Source organism: Leptopilina heterotoma, unplaced genomic scaffold (assembly GCF_015476425.1).
Source record: "Leptopilina heterotoma isolate Lh14 unplaced genomic scaffold, ASM1547642v1 Lhet_100, whole genome shotgun sequence".
Lineage (NCBI taxonomy): Eukaryota > Metazoa > Arthropoda > Insecta > Hymenoptera > Figitidae > Leptopilina > Leptopilina heterotoma.
Window position 1 is genome coordinate 2,314,295 of NW_025110814.1, and position 12,267 is coordinate 2,326,561.

Below are 12,267 nucleotides of genomic sequence, written 5' to 3' on the forward strand. Positions count from 1 at the left end.
ATTAAAAATTGATATGATTGTCGGTTGTTTACAAACTGCCAGTGAAAAGTGAACCTAAAATGTATGAAAAATAATTTTTGACAATTGTTTAAAGAGATTTTTGATAACTGTAAGTATTTCAAAATCTATAAAATTTATAGATAATATTAATAAATTATAATTTTTAAATAATTTTTTGTAAATAGAAAAATATATATAATAAAAAACGCCGGCGCCAAATTTTAACCTCTTAATTTTTTTGTAAATTTTAATTTAAAATATATACTTTAAAAGCTAAAAGTTAGCATGATCATGCTATAGAGGTGGTAGATTTTTGAAAGCTCAATATAATTGACTGCATTAATCCATAAATAATAATTTTTTTTCTTTTCTGTTTGTAACTCACAAAAAGGAGTATTTCGGGAGAATCACCCATATAAGATTTCACATAGGATTTCACAAAAGATTTGATGTGATTACATTAGGGATACATTGTGAGAATTTTCAAAGGATTAAAAATTATTTAATTAAAAATTAAATAATAAATTGTATTAGCATTTCAAATCATCAGTAAGAAAAAAAATTCGATAATTTGAAACACTTCTTCTGAGCTATAAACTCTCAGTTATATACTCTCTAAATCTGAATAAGTGAAATTTTCACTTTTTTCATGTGTGAACCTTTTTCTCACTTATTAATAAGTAGAATCTACTTATACATAAGTGAAATATTCACTTTTTTATGTGTGAACATGTCTTCACTTATCAATAAGTGAAATCCCCACTTATGTATAAGTGAAATATTTAGTTAAAAAGAAATTCATCTGCGCATTATATTACAATTTATTATTTATACCAACTTTTAAATGTTTAAAAACAATGTTTTTATCATTTTAGTTAATATATTAGAAATTTTTTATTTTATTTAATTATAAAAATTGTCATTTAAAATTTAATAAATTTTTTAAAAAATATTCAGTTAAATATTATATTAACAGTAATCTAATAACTAACTTTTTATTTACTAAGTATTTATATACATATATAATAAGAGAAATCTTAAACAAAACGTTAAAGTAGAACACAATAAACTAACTCTTTATAAGTATCACCCAATAATTTTCTATGAGTATAAGGCAACTTATTAAGTGGCATTGTAGTGTTTCTCGTTGATCATAAAAGTTAAGCGACATTGCTTGCAGTTAATATTAGGATGGGTGGCCGTTTGGGAATTTAGCTTAAAAAAGTTGAAAAATTGATATGTTTATAAGTTTCAGACTGATAATGAGAAGAGAAGAGAGTGTTAAATAGTTGATAGTAAATAAATATTTTTTTTATATAATATTGATCCTGATTATTTATTTACATTCACTTCTTAATGTCTGAGTATTCACTTATCTCATAATTGAATATTCACTTATTCATAAGTGAATGTAATTCACTTATTCATAAGTGAATATAATTCACTTATTTCATGTGTGAATATTCACTTATTCTACGTGGAAGAGTTTTGAAACATGGAATAAGTGAATATTCACTTAAAATAAGTGAAATTTCACTTATTCAGATTTAGAGAGTAGTGTTAAAAAATCATGTTAACAGGGGGAGAAGTCGCTCTCGCCACCTGGTGGTGAAAGTATATGAACTGTGGTATTCTGTATCATTAATAAAAAAAACCACGTGAGATCCTATGTAAGATCCCATGTGGAAAATTACATGGGAAATAATATACGATCTCACCTGGGAAATGACATAGGAAATTACATGGGATCTTACGTAGGATTTTACATAGAAATTATTTTACTAATAGAAAGTTATTTTACTAATAGAAGGAAAAATTCGTTTTTCTTTCTATCTCTTATTCAATAACATTTAGAGAAAATATCTTCCTCTTTCTAGATAAATAACATAAATTTGTCTTTGTTTATAACGTAGAAAATCTAACGGGACGCATGAATATTCCCCACATTGAACTTGCAACAATTTTTGTGGTATCGAAATAAAAAACTTGAAATATCTACTTATTAGAACTGCAATAATTCGAGTTTTCTTTTAAACAAATTTTTATCACAAGAAATTAGTATTTGAAGAAATATTTATTAACTACTTTTTTCATTTGACTGTATTTTAATTTATAAAAATATCCATGTAGGGAAATATGAAAGAATAGAACATTTAGTTGTTTAGATTTTTTTATTAGTATGTATTTTAAAAAATAAAAATTTTGCTTAAATGAAATTTTAAGTACATAAAAGTTTATATAAAAGGATTATAACCTAAAAGATTTGTCAATTATCAGAATTTTTATATCGTAGTATATCTATATAATCGAATTTTTATGTAACGTAAAATATATGTAATCGAGTTATAATCTCACAGAATTTATATTTAACATAATTTTGATGTACAACTATTTATATTTAGTTGAAATTATATTTAAAATAATTTTTATTTAATCAAATTTTTATTTAACCATATCTGTAGTTAACCGAATTTTCGTATGAGTGAATTTCCAAAGTACCAAATTTATAAAACATAGAATTTTCAAAACGTCGAATTTCTAAAGCATTAAACTTTTAGAATGTCGAATTTTCATTTGTCCTAACTTTTTTTGCCACAAGAGTTTCCTCTCTGTAATTCTTATTGATATGGTTGATTTAAATTGTGCGGGAAATTTGAAATCATATGTTAAATCAAATTTCGCGCGCAATTTTAATCTACCTTACCGACTAACAACATAGATAGTAAACTCTATAGTGACAAAAAGTTAGGACAGATGAAAATTCGACATTCTAAAAGTTTAATGCTTTAGAAATTCGACGTTTTGAAAATTCTATGTTTTATAAATTTGGTACTTTGGAAATTCACTCATACGAAAATTTGGTTAACTACAGATATGGTTAAATAAAAATTTGATTAAATAAAAATTATTTTAAATATAATTTCAACTAAATATAAATAGTTGTACATCAAAATTATGTTAAATATAAATTCTGTGAGATTATAGCTCAATTACATATATTTTACGTTACATAAAAATTCGATAATATAGAAATACTACGATATGAAAATTCTGATAATTGACAAATTTTTTAGGTTATAATCCTTTTAAATAAACTTTTATGCACTTAAAATTTCATTTAAGCAAAATTTTTATTTTTTAAAATACATACTAAAAAAAACGCTGAACAACTAAATGTTCTATTCTTTCATATTTCCCTACATGGATATTTTTATAAATTAATATACAGTCAAATGAAAAAAGTAGTTAATAAATATTTTTTCAAATACTAATTTCTTGTTATAAAAATTTGTTTAAAAGAAAACTCGAATTATTGCAGTTCTAATAAGTAGATATTTTAAGTTTTTTATTTCGATACCACAAAAATTGTTGCAAGTTCAATGTGGGGAATATTCATGCGTCCCAATCTAACGCATTCCCATCTCTCTTTTATTAAATGAAAATGGTATAAAATTGTCTTTCTTCAGGTAACATAAATTTGTTTTTGTTTATAACGTAGAAAATCTAACGCATTCCCATCTCTCTTTTATTAAATGAAAATGGCATAAAATTGTCTCTCTTCAGGTAACGGTATTATACTTTCTTCCTCTTTCGAAAATAAATAACATCAGAATGCCTTCCTTTATCTAATTTGCATATCTACTCATTTCATAGAAGGATTATATAATTTTAATAAATAATTAATTAGTTTTATCCTGCGTGAAAAAGCTCCCGAGAAGTTTATTTAATTATTTATTATTATTTAATATTTCATCAATGTGAAATACTTTTATAATTAACTGTTTATATATTTATAATAGTTATGATTTATTGTTTTGTATTTATTATTTTAATATAGCAAATTCTTATGTTATAAATTTTTGCAAAGAAATGTTTCTTTTCAAACAAACTTTATTACTTAACTATTTTGTTTTTTCATTATTGTCTTTTCATTTTTTCAAAGAACATGTTTTCCGACGACCTGAAAGAATTAATTAGTAAAAATATACATATTATAAATAATAACCATCACTCAAATAACCAGTGCAATTCACTAAATTTTGAAAATTAAATTCAAGAAGAAGGTAGGTGGGGGGGGGCAATTCGTGACACTGAATTCGTGAAAAAATGTCGCTAATGTATGTTGCAGTCTGTATCAAAGGGAGAAATTGGAGGGGGGGGGTGAAGTAAAAATAGTGTAACGTAATATGTCAATGGCCTCTAATAATTAATAATTTACGAAATAAATTATTTTCAAAATTTCCTATAAATTATAATGTTACATATCTGCAGATTTATAACCACCTTCCAATCCCTCACTCCCTCCCCTTCTACCCCTGACACCATTGCCTGACGTTATTAACTTTTACAATCGTAGAATTGTAAATGTGTAATATGTAACGAGCTATACACTATAAGAATACGATTTTACAATCTTGTTTTACACGAGGGTGTTCTAGTCACGCTAGAAGAGAAAAAAATACTCGCAACTTTTTTTTTATTTTCATTTTTATCTTATGATGATGAAATAGTATATTTTTTATCAGTCATTAAGCTCCCTTTGTTAAATTGTCTATAAATGATAATGTATACGATTCAGTGGGTCAATGATGAATAATAGAACTCATTTTAACGTTTCGATATTACAGCTCTCTGGAAATTGAAATTTTGCAAAAAAATAGATTTAGTATTTTTTATTTATAGACAATAAATAATAAAATTTATTATTTCCGTTTAATAAAAAATTCTATTTATTTAGAATTAAACTGTGGAATTAATTTTCCAGATTTAAAAAGAAATTTTTTTAATTTGTTTTCTAAAAAAAAATATTTAATACTATCTTATTTTTAAAAATTATTCAAGTGATAGTATTTTTTCAATATTTTTATCTCCTTAACCTAGTGTGTTAGAGATTTCTAATCTTAAAATGATTAAATTCTTTACAGTCAGGTCCCCATACTATTAGATTCCAAACTGTTATGTCCTCAGTAGTGTTATGTTTTTGCATAACCTCCAAATTCAGAAGTGTTAGGTGACGTCATGTTACGTCACCAATTTTCAGGGCCGTATTCTTAAGCCCAAAGAAAAGGGGGCATATACTTCTAGGCCAAACTTGAGGTGTATATATTTACGTTCCTGAAAGGTGCGCAGTAGGCATACTTTGAGCACATAACAGAGCTGAGTCAGGAGGAGTGGGAAATTTCTGGAAATGTAACAATATGGGGACCCGACTGTATTACATTACTCCAATGTCAGTCCCTCTTTTATGACATTTTGAATTCCAATTTTATCTTTATTAGTCATAATTATCATAATTAGTTAATTAATTGACTAATTGTTTATTTAAAGTTTTATAGCAGAGAATTCCGCCTGTAAAATTAAATTTAAATTGTTTAATTAAATTTAATTTAGGAGGGCATTTAAATAAATTTATTTTAATTGATTAAAATTTCTTTAAGATCTCAACTCAAAAAATAATTTTCTAATATAATAAAATAGAAAATTTACTATAGATTTATATGTATACAGCAGAATATATAAGGGTCAATCTATTATATTTCACCCAGGCTTATTTCGACCTATTTTTCAGAAAATGCGTATACTTCAGAAAACTAATTTCTTTAGATAAAATATATTATTTTCCTGCTGATTTCTTATAAAAAAAATTAAATAAAAAATATTTTTTAAGTTGAGATAACGGAAGAATTATCGAAAAAAGACTTAAAAACAACAAAATTTTGGTATTTAACAACAAAAATATTATCAAAAAACAATTGTAAAAAAAATTCAAGTTTTCTTTAGATAAAGAGAATTTATTTTGTATTTTCTATTTATTCAAAGCGATATTTTTTATGAACTTTTTTTTTATTTTGAAGCACTCCTTATTTTTCAAAAGTTTCGAACGTTCAAATGAATGAAATTCGCTTTATGTCGCATTTTCTCCACAAATTGAAAAACACTTTTACGAAATCTTATATTTATTTTCCTTTTATGTAATTAAATATTTCTTTATATAAGAATTATTTTCTTAATTATAAAAAACAATGTATTCTTAATAAAATTCAAATTAAAAGAAGTAATAAAAATATTGTCGTTCACTTGAACGTTCGATGCTTTATAGGGACATAGGGTCCTTTCCTGATTCATATAGTCAAGTATTTTTAATGTCATTTTCTGTAGAAAAACAACTTCTCTTTTTCAAAGCGCAGGAAATTATTTTTACTTCTATATAAATATAAATGAGTGGAAAAAGTATTGTTAAATAATAAATAAATACAAGTAAATTCTTACCTCAAAAGTGGACGATTTCTCCTTTTTCATGATTTTGAACCCTTCTAACTTATTCTTTCCGTAAAAACCGAAAAACTCCCAGAACTTTTTGTTGATCCTTTTCGTATCTCAAGTTTCACGTCTATCAGGATACTTTATAAAATAAATAAATGAAAATAGGTAGTAAAAAAATTAAGACAACTTAAAAAACTATAGCTAAAATTTGAGATTATGTTTTCATATTACGATAAAATCCCTTTTTCGGCAGAAAATTTTATTCCAAAATTAAAGATTTCTAGTAGAAAAAAAGAAAAAAAAAGATTGTTCCCACAAAGCACAGACATTTTCTGCAAGTTTGCTGCATGTTTTCCATGCAAATTTCGCAAGTTTGCATTGCAAGTTTGCAGCAAACTTGCATAAATATAAAAATGTCACCCACTTGGAAAGTTTGCACTGCAAGTTTGCAGCAAACTTGCGCCAAATAGCAAAAACTTAAATGTATGCGCAGTAGTTTACTATGACATCTAGAGCTGCGCACTATATTTTAGTCACCTTCCCTACTGGGAAGGCATCGTTCATCAAAATATATGCCATTTGAAAAAATTTTTTTAAGGTATTTTAGAAAGTTTGCTGCAAATTTTCCTCAAGTTTTCATTGCAAACTTGCCAAGAGAGTGACATTTTTATTTGTATGCAAACTTGGATGCGAACTTGCGAACTTTGCATGGAAAACTTGCAGCAAACTTGCAGAAAAATACTGTGCTTTGTGGGTTATAATTTTTTATTCTTATTGACAAAAAATTGTAATTTTCCATTCAAATGCAACTTTAAATAAGTTCAAAATATCGAAAAATAAATTCTTTACCCTCGGTATCAAAACGAATTTAAAATTTAGTTTGTTTCTTTCTGTCAAAATAACTATGATAACTATGACAACTTTTATTCCGATTATCTTGTCGTGGATTCTTCCTTAAAATATCTGGAAAGAATAACTACCCAATATACTAATTTTGACCGACAGATTACCCAGTAAACGAAAACTAATTGAAATGAATTAAAAAGAATTCACAAAGAGCTTTCGTGAATCCCGCTTTGTGACAAATACGAATTGGAGCCATGATGCAATTTTCCTGAATTCGTGAAACTGTATTGAACTTCCGAACCTTCTATCCGTACCAATTCACTGGACAAGTTTTGAGCCTTTAATTTTTTTCAATTCGTTAGCACGAATTCAATGCATTCCTTGGCCATTTCTTTCGAATGCGAATTCGTTTGGACAAATTGGTACATATTGAATTAAATTCAATTGAATATACAAAGAGCTTGAGTGAATCCCGCTTTGTGACAAATACGAATTGGAGCCTACCAAAAATGTTAATTCGTTTCAATTCATTTGAATTAGTTTTTTTTTACTGGGTAGCTCGGTCAGATTCCCTCTCCACTGGCGAGAAAACCCATTAGACGGGTGGTCCAGGCAAATGCAAGTAGTCCTAATTTCAAGCCGCTCTGTAGACGCAATAATTTAGTATAAGTAGTATGTAAGAAAAATTCCAAAAGACGAGTGTATAAGGGTGATTCTCCGCGTAGCGCACGATTTGGTTTATGACATTTAAAAAAAAAATTTTTATCGTTATGATTATTATCAATATATTTTTTTGAAAATAAAGGCTTTAGAAAGAAAAATCTATAGCGGGCCGGAAAAATTATTTATAATTTTTGTTGTAATCAAGTGTAGTAATTAACTAATTCACTGTTTGAACACATTCTGTAAAAAAAAAATTTTGCGGTAATTTAAACAATATTATAGCGTAAATCTCATTTAAAAATTATTATTTTGGTAATTTATAGAAATGTTTGGAAATTTATGGAAATTTTCGCGATAATTTATAAAAATATGTAAAATTTAAATTATTATTAAAAATTTGGATTTTGGTAATTTATGGAAATTTTCGCGGTAATTTATGGAAATTTATGGCAATTTGTAAGGTAATTTAAAGAAATTTTGTCGGTAATTTTTAAAAATATTTCCAAAGTAGAAATCACAATTGAAAATTTTTATTTCGGTAATTTATGGAAATTTTTGCGTTCATTTATAAAAATTTTCGTGGTAATTTATGGAAATTTATTTAAGTAATTTATGGTAAACTTTCCTGAGCTATAGGTTTTTTTTATTCCTTATATATGTGGCACCATAACACTACATTTGCACTAGGTTCTTCGTAATACGAAGGTCGGTGGAAATTCTGCGGTCGGTGGAAACTGAGGCCGGTGGGAACTTTTTCAACCGACTTTAGATATTTTAATTTTTTGAAAAAAGTATCATTAATTTTCGATCGGTTTAAAGTGGATCTCATTCGTATTGACCAAAACAATATAACTACGCTTTATTTAACCTTTTCTATAAATAATTGTTTAATTTGTGGTAAAATATTTAAGGGTCGGTGGAGATTATTTTGTGATTCCCTTATCAAATTTCCAACTTAAAATGAGTGAAAAATGAATAAATCAATTAGAACATCGATTCTTTTTCCTGAATTAACTTAAGGAAGTTATTTTTTGTGTTTACAAAAGTAATTTAAAGTTAACGTTTGATTTTCATTTAAATAATTCACTGTTTGTTAATAAAATAATGAATAGCATCCAAATTTGCTGTCAAGCATAAACTGAAAAAAACATAGGGTAAGTGTGGGTATTCCTGCGAGTGACACAATTATTGCGATTTTTAAAAAATTATTATTTTCATTTTGAAATACACGCCTAATTTTTTCAAAATAATTACAAAAATTATTTTGAATCTTACTTGATAGAATAGCTCATAAAAATGTACATTCCGACAATTATTTATTTATTTATTTAAATTTGAAATATATTATGACAGAATTCTGTGAAATTATCAAATATGGCAGTCATGAATACATATTAAAAACCATTGATATTTCCAATATTCACTATAGTATACACGTTTCAGTGTTACTAATCAAAGAAGTACACTTTATTATTTGAAAAATATATTAATTTACCCATATATTATTGATTTTCAATTAATAATACTTAAAACTATATTAGTAGCAGAATTTTTACTGCATGTTAGTATTATTGCGATTTTTAAATACGTTTACTGCGCAACGCATACTAAACATAACCTCTTTTTTGACAACCAGCGCGCTATGCGACACCTGATTTTCTGCAATAATGCTCGCACAATAATTGGTGTTTCCTTGATAAATGTCACACAATATTAATCGCGAGTCAACAATAATACATGTGTTGACAATTAGTTTTTAATTTACTTTTTTAAATACAAATAAGTAACGAAATTTGATTGAGTTTAATGATTTGGAAAATATAATAATTGAACTTTAATTTGTAATTGAAAAAACTGCATTTTATTTTTTCGTAAACTTAGACGAGCTTCGCAAAGTTAACCTACACTAAAAATTCGCAGAAATACCCACACTTACCCTATATAAAATTAATTCTTTTTTTAAAATTTTTTTTATTCAACTGTACTAAAGTAGACAATACTAAAATGTCAATAGTAATTGTATTTATTATTGCATATTACTAAAATTATTAACTTTTTTTTCTAAACTTCCTGTGGGGACAGGTAAAAATTTGACGTTTTCAGCCTTAAAACCGCTTATTTATGAAAAATTATAATATTAGATACAAAAGTAATTATTGGTTTTTGTTTCTAAACATATAGATAACCTTTTTACGTTGGAATTGTAAAAATATATGAAAATTATTTATTATTTTTCCATTATAACATGAAAAAAACCAAGTTCTGCGCTACGCGGAGAATCACCCATAAATAAATATACTAATTTTGACAAAAAAAAATAAATTTCTCAGTTGAAATAGTATATTTTGTAACGAGTGCGAGCATAGTTGGCAATTTTTTTTTTCAATTTTGAATCGCCTACAGTTTGTTCCAAAAAAAGTGCTCATTCAAAAATTGCCAACTGCTCGCACTAGTTACGGACGATATTTTTCATAACAAGGTGCAAAAAAGTACCTTTTTTTGCACCCACCACCAAGGGGAAGAAGTCTAAATTTACCCATTTTGTTTATTTCCAGTGATATTTATTTTGAATTAAAAAAATGCCTCTTCTATACCTTTCGGCGATCATTAACTTTTAATTGAACGTAAACATAACCTCAAAAATATCGCTCTTTCGTCGCACGCGGACAATTTCATGAAAAGAAACCGTATTTTTGTTTGATCGCAAGATAAACGTGGTCAATTTTCTTTTACTTATATTTCATTATATTTTCTAAATTCTAAAAAATATATATTACCTCTCCTTTTTAATTGCGTATTGTTTCATTTCCACTGGACAGCTTTTTGGATAAACGCGAATATCGGGGGCGGATGTGCGTGGTCTACATATACATATGTATAATATGGGAAAAGCCTCTCTCTCTCTGTCTCTCTTTCTCTCGCTCTCTATTGAAATATGCAAATGCTCGGCGCCGTTGATATCTTGGAGTGAATCACGCATTCATTGATCCCTTTTTAAGACTTGGGTCTGTTTTGTATAGGTACTCTCTTCGGAAAGATATGGAAGAAATCAGATTTAACTCTCCCACCAACCATTCGAAATGCGGCGATGAAAAGTTTTTGATTGATGATATATTCATGTACCGATGAATGAAGAGAATATATACATATATATGTGAGAACGTTTGCCGCAGTATTTGAGATATATATGTATATATGCGGTGCAAAATCTGAGATTTTCTGTGGGAGAGATTCACTCGGCGTTGCTCGGTGTCGACCAGCTGTCAACGGTGTCGTTCAATGAGAGGCCATTTTGTCATTACATTGACATCTTACGGTGGCGATTCGAACTTTTATCATTCTCCAAGGGAAACTACTTTACCAACAATCGATTATATTTTTTGAAAATTTACCCGCTGAATTTGAAAATTAAATATTTTATGTTTATTTTTGTTAATTGCAAATCAGCAGATCTTAAATCTTCTCTTTCATAAACAGTATAAAACTTTTCAAATAGGTATCGATCGATTAAATTTATATACAAATTATAAATTTCAAGTTAATTTTAATTGTTTGGATAATAAATTAAAAAATATAAATATAATACATGAATAAATTTAACAATAATTATAAAGAATTTGCTAATAATAATTGAAAATTATATAAAAATATATTTGTTTACGTAAAAATAATTGAAAATTACTTAAAAACAATTAAAAAATTTACGTTAAAATATTTTATATTATTAAAAAACAATTCTCATAATTATAAAAATATTTGAAACTTTGTTAAATAATTAAGAATTATAAAATAATAATTGAAAATCATTGAAAAATTGAAAATTATGGACAAATATTTGATTATGACAAAAATAATTGAAAATTTAAGTAAAAATATTAGAAATTATTATAAAATAATTTTAATTATTTTAAATAATTAAAAATTATATATAAATATTTGTGTTTGTATTGTATTTATCATTAAATACAATTATTGTAATCAATTATTGTAAAAAAATTTACAATAATTGAAAATTTTTGTAAAATTATTGAAATTATGAAAAAAATATTTAACAATAATTTACACTAGAAAAAAGTTGGTGTGATTTTTGTTGCGTGTTAAATTAACCAATGTTAAACGACATAGAATGTGGCGCCACCTATGACGGTTAAATTTGTTGCGTGTTATTTTCTGTGATAAAAATATTTTGAATTATTAAAAAATAATTCTTAATTACATAAAATTATTTGAAATTTTTTTGAATAATTAAAAATCATAGAAAAATAATTGAAATTCATTGCAAAAATTAAAAATGACGTAAAAATAATTGAAAATGATGTAAAAACATTTTGAATTATTAAAAAATATTTAAAATGGTTTTAAATTTTCATCGAGTTATGTACAGTGAGTTCCCGTAACCTGACTAAAGTCTCGAATGTTTCCTTGGTGGCTTCAAGAAGACTATATAAGGCTATTCAAGTTCGGTGGGGGAAAATTCAAGATGGATGCTAACTG

The 12,267-nt window shown here is 26.1% G+C and overlaps 1 protein-coding gene across 1 annotated transcript in view; it reads right to left on the reverse strand.

Moving 5' to 3' along the window:
• The window catches only part of LOC122499170 (guanine nucleotide-binding protein G(o) subunit alpha), a 132,117-nt gene extending 121,096 nt beyond the window's left edge, over positions 1 to 11,021 (reverse strand). Inside the window, exons 1-2 of the mRNA XM_043607342.1 lie at positions 10,551 to 11,021; positions 6,271 to 6,402 (exon numbers count right to left, since the gene is read on the reverse strand). The gene's annotated coding sequence lies outside the window, so the exon portion shown is untranslated. The remainder of the gene's footprint in view (positions 1 to 6,270; positions 6,403 to 10,550) is intronic.
• Between the last annotated feature and the right edge of the window lie 1,246 nt (positions 11,022 to 12,267).